Raw genomic sequence first — 6,000 nt, forward strand, 5'->3', positions numbered from 1 at the left:
ATATTGAGTAATTAATTAAAGTTTGGACCATACGATACGCAAATACTCGTTAGAGGTTGATTAAATTATTTTCTAAAAGCTTTTTTGATTGGACAACGTGATTATAACCATACGATCTCTTTGTTTTTCACACCAAGTCGGCACTTCCTTCACTCATTAAATCTAGGATCATTTTAAATGTAATTCGAGTTATTAGATCAAAACGGGTCGGTGGTTTAATTGCCATACGGTTTTATTCGTTTTTTACACCAAGTTGGCTTTACCTTTACTCATTTAATCTTTAATAATTTTAAATGTAATTCGAGTCATTGGATCAAGTGCAGGTCGGTGTTTTGATTGCCAACGCGATTTGCACCTATCATAATTTTGACACAAAGTGTCTGTCTTTGTTAGGCAATTAGCGGGATTTATGACCGGTATACTGTCATCGCCATAGCGACGCATTATCGCGCGTAGCAGGAATAAACATTATGACACGAGGAACAACTTTTTTTAACAATGTTTGAAGCAAATTTCACGAATACAAAGTCTTTGAAATTACTCGATTTTTTTTTCTTCCGAATATTCGATTCGGAAAACTGTATCCGAATATTCGGTCCGGGACCGAATATTCGGATATTCGGATATTCGTTGACATCCCTAGTTATAAGATTACATATTGTTTTTGTGTTCTGAAACGCTAATATAATCTATTGTGTCAACAGACAGACAGATTGACAAATAGACATGCTTTATTCAGACTTGTACATCAGTACATCGTCTTCATACTAACATACCAGGAAAGCCATCCAAAATGTCCAAAATCTCAACTTCAAACTTTTTCTTGCTTTATGTATGCAATAGACACAAGTTTTGTTGTTTTATAATTAGGGCAATTAATATTCTTTCTTTGAAAAACACATTTTGTATTACATAGCTCACAATAAGAAAGGTATTTTAACATTCAAATAATTATTGAGGATGTAACCAAAAGTGAGGACAGAAAATACGTGCTCAAATAGCATAAGACGCCGTGCAGCGCAGCACAATAGCGCGCTCATGCATTACTGTCGTTTATACGGCACATTAATGCGGCAATCTATCATACGAAGGATACAGGTGCTTCAAGGATGTTACCTAATGAGGCAAGACGACTTTTGGCAGAAGATTTCATTTACATAGGCGCCAAATGAAACACTTTTTAATTATATACTTTCTTGTATGTTTTTTTCCGTCTCGGAATGTAAGATTATCAAGTAAATAATATTGATTGTTGCCACGGGCATTTGAAGTACAAGGATGTTTTAGTTCGAAAAAAAATTCGATAAAATTCACTTAACAAATTTACGTTACCAACTATGTAAGTACATCGCGGCAATAGTCACATAATTAATTACATACATGGTTATTGTGAAAACAAACAGAAATAAGCAATTTAATTCAAGTGTTGGTTGAAAAAATGACAAAATGGCAAAGCAACGGCACAAAACAGCACAGAAAAAAAAGTGATTGTATAACTTCAACCAAGATGAAGACCGCTAAGAGAAAACAAACGATAAATTATGTTTCTCGGTACAACATATTTTATTAAAGCACGGTAATGATTATATTATTAATATCGTTCATGGTTATAGTGAAAACAAAAAATCAGCAATGTAATGTCCAATTGTTTGATTAACGAAAAAAGGCAAAACAACGGCAAAATACGGAACTCAAAACAACAACAACGGCAAATACGGAACTCAAAACAACAACAACGGCAAAATACGGAACTCAAAGCAACAACAACGGCAACATACGGAACTCAAAACAACGACATATTTTGGCTTTGAAAAGATGGCGACTGTTCAAAAACAAACGATATAAAAAATGGTTAAGAACTTTTTGAGATCGTATTTCGTCCCCATAATGTTAACCGCTTTATATTGTCAGCGAAAATGCCCATAATGTCCCATTTACCCGTCTAGTATTTGGTTGTTTTCATTGTCGTTGGCATTACAGAATGAACTGATAATTTCTTTGATGTGTTCCAGTCGTATTCTCGTCTTTTATTACTCATAAAAAGCGACTGTCACAACTGTTGCCACCTGGTGCGTGTCCAAATTCACACGGCTACCCAGTTTTTGTCACAAGAATCAAACAAAGCAATCACAAGTTATTGACGGGCTATGTATAATTTCGACAATCAAACATCATTGGGGCTGCCCGTGTCAAAATACCTCAACCTTATATAAGAACGCAGCAGCGAAGTAACATAGACGTTGGATCATTTATGATTCAGAAGGGTGCTTCGAGACGTTGGATCATTTATGATTCAAAAGGGTGCTTCGGATGAAGTTTCGTAATGATTTGTCATTACATACGATTTCTAGTTGTTCACAAATTTGTGCCATACACTTACCTAGTGTCCGAGTTTTTGACCCCACGTGACCCAGTTTAGAAAATAGTCGGGACAAATGTTGTGCCAAACGTTTCATGAAGATTGTGAAATAAATGTGGCAATAAGTGTGGCTTCAAGAGTTGCATACCTTTTGGTAAATGTTGACGACGCATGACGGACGCTGAACAACGGAAAAAACACATCATAAAAAGCCCACTAAAAGCACGCCGTGAGCTAAAATAGGGACTAATTTTTGTAATGTTCAACGTAGAATGGTAATAATCGCACATGCACCTTTTTATATCATAAGAAGAGATGCCTTAAAGTTAAAAGTCTATAATTTGATAAGTATTAGCCTGTGTTACACTTACTTAATGAAACATATATCAGCCTAATAGTTTATGGTAACTCATACGTATATCAATTGAACCACTTATTAGCTTCATGTGACTAATCAGTATTTTCTTATGTATGTAAACAAGACTATTTCCAAGCAATATATGTCCCCTACCGGCTCCGTCATTGTAAGAAATTCCACCATTGTCAGATTTTTTTGATTTTTTAAAATGTTTGTTGCCACAGCAACCAGAATTTTTGACGTAGGAACAAAATGAAATGACGTGCATAATGTCCATATTGCCATCTATCCATGTTTCAAGTTTCATGAAAAAATTGTAAGAACTTGTAAAGTTATCGCAGGATCCAGAAAAAAACACCATTTTCAGCAGTATTTCTAGTCTATTTTTCTAGTTTATTTGTTGCCATATCAACCAGAATTTTTGACGTAAGAACAAAATGAAAGAGGTTTAAATTCATGTTAAATAAATTATGAAACCTTAACAAAATAAATGAGTCATATGTTAGTATGAAGACGATGCACTGATGTACAAGTCTGAATAAAGCATGTCTATTTGTCAATCTGTCTGTCTGTAAACACAATAGATTATATTAGCGTTTCAGAACACAAAAACAATAACAATTATCTTGTAACTTGAGTTATATCGCCTTAAATTGGGCCTATACATCATCAAATTTACTACTGCTAGATAAGACGCACGGCACGCGCTATGGTTGCTATTCTATATAATTGATTCCACTAAATGGGTTCGTCAAATGGCCTTTTAATCTTTCTTGGAGTGCAGACAAAATGTCTTTGATTACATGAAATTGTAAACGGCTTCAATTTGAAACATGTTTGTAAAAACGTTATAATATCATTCACATGTGTCTTGAGTCACGAATTGCATGATTAAAATTGCATAATACAACTCAGTGTAATTGCTACGTTGAATTCCCATCTGCATGATACTGTTTACCAAAATAAAGAGCACAATACATCAACGTCCGGTACAGCGTTTAATCGGTATGACAGAATGGTCTTTCCGAAAGCAGAACTAAGTCGTCAAAGCCTAAAAAGTCCTAAGCTAAGTTGAAAGTGCCGTCGAATACTGTCGATAAATAGAGAAATCAAATAATTAGCGTAAATTAAAAATAATAGCAATCGGGAGTTAACCAGTAGTTGGTATGATGTTCATATGTGTCTTGTTCTGAGAAAACTAGGCATACTGCATGTGCGATTAGTGTCGTCCCAGATTAGCCTGTGCAGTCCCTACAGGCTAATCAGGGACGACACTTTCCGCTTGTATGGTATTTTTTGTTTAAAGGAAGTCCCTTCTTACTGAAAATCTTGTTTAGGCGGAAAGTGTCGTCCCTGATTAGCCTGTGCGGACTGCAGAGGTTAATCTGGGATAACACTTTACGCACATGCATTATGCCCAGTTTTCTCAGAACGCGACTCTTATGCCTTTCCCAAAACTTGGTGACCTATCCTAGCAATTACCACCCTTCAGAACTAACAAATTATTTGCCTTGATAAACATGTAGAGATGACTTCACGTGTATATTCAACAGTAAATTTCAAATTTAACTATTAATACCCCTCAATTAAATCTCATGCTATGATAAAATTGTGAGAGTCAAACTAAATATTATATTCATATTATTTGTCCCTAGAAACGAATGGAATAATTACCACAAATTATAGTAATATTTGATTCTTCAGCACAATGCAGGCATACCATCCATGTGTGCGCAATTACAAAGCTTCATGTGAAAGGATGAACTTTAGCAATATATGTGAACTATGTGAACCATATACATGACCTTCATAACAAAAAACAATTTATATGAGCCTTGTTCTGAGAAAACTGGGCTTAATGCATGTGCATAAAGTGTCATCCCAGATTAGCCTGTGCAGTATGCACAGGTTAATCAGGAACGACCGTTTCCGCCTAAACTTGTTTTTCGGTAAGGAGGGACTTCCTTGAAACTAAAATTACCATAAACTGTTGGGAATGCACAGGCTAATCACTTTACGCACATGCATAATGCCCAGTTTTCTCAGAACGCTGCTTATATAATAAAACAATCTATTAGAAATATGGGCACATAATAATCACATACAACATATCTTGGGGGTAAAAATATTTTTAATACATTACAATTCTAAACTTAAATAAACTGTACAATTTGATTTACAACAAAACACTTCACTACTTCTTTTAAGTAAAATGAAAATGGATAAAGAATGTTATTTGCAATTTAAGTCAAAGCACACTACACCATGTGCATGGTGATTGAAAGCAATTGTTCAAACGTTCCAGCTAATTAAGCAGAAGATGGTCAGTATAGGGCGGCAGAATCAATCACTAGAATGATTTTCGCTTGCTCATTGCCTGAAATAATAAGAGACTGTTAATAAAAGCGTTCTCTATTATGATACTTCTTCGTTAATGATCTCAACAACAAAACAAAAACTCCTTGTGAAATAACTTATAAACAATTAAAAGAGTAGTCCCGAGCCTGACGTCGGCTGCCTGCAATGCTTCAATCTTCTCCTGAGCGCCACCCTTACCTCCCGCAATGATGGCGCCCGCGTGGCCCATACGGCGCCCAGGTGGAGCAGTGACGCCAGCAATGAACGAGATTACTGGCTTGGCATTCGGGCCATGTGAAGTGCATTAATCAATGCAGAATCATGCATTTCAATTTTTAATGCAAATAAAAATATAATAAATTTATTTGATACTGGACTTGCTAGTGAATTAACTAAATCTTGTTTGCACCAGATTCAAATCAAATCCCATTTCTAGCAGTATTAAAGTACAGGCTGTATTCTTCTTTAATTGTAAATTGTCTAGACATTACACATTTGCAATCAAAACCCCGTATCTCATTTTCTCTAAATGAATACATGTATCTAGTTCTATGATCCTACCTTATGCACTTTGTGACTAATGGAAGCATTCAAGTGTGATTTTTCTTTAAGCTGCAATCACTTGGCTTTGATATCAGTAGAAAATACAGGTAATATATATTCCTATCAGTACACATAAATATCATGCACAATTTCATGATCATTTCCTTTTCATTTTTTCAGTTGTTTTAGTTTTAATTAAAAGATGAGCAGACAGGACGAAAATCAGAGGAAGGGAGAAAATGCATTATAGATGTTCTGATCAAGTATCTCAAAGACCATAATGATTACAACGGTTAAATCGTTTTTATTTCTAATAATACATAAAATAAATGAACTGAACCTGTTATTAATTCTCAATGACCACAGTTCATAATGAACTAGC

The sequence above is a fragment of the Dreissena polymorpha genome, chromosome 8, assembly GCF_020536995.1.
Source record: "Dreissena polymorpha isolate Duluth1 chromosome 8, UMN_Dpol_1.0, whole genome shotgun sequence".
Taxonomy (NCBI): Eukaryota; Metazoa; Mollusca; class Bivalvia; order Myida; family Dreissenidae; genus Dreissena; species Dreissena polymorpha.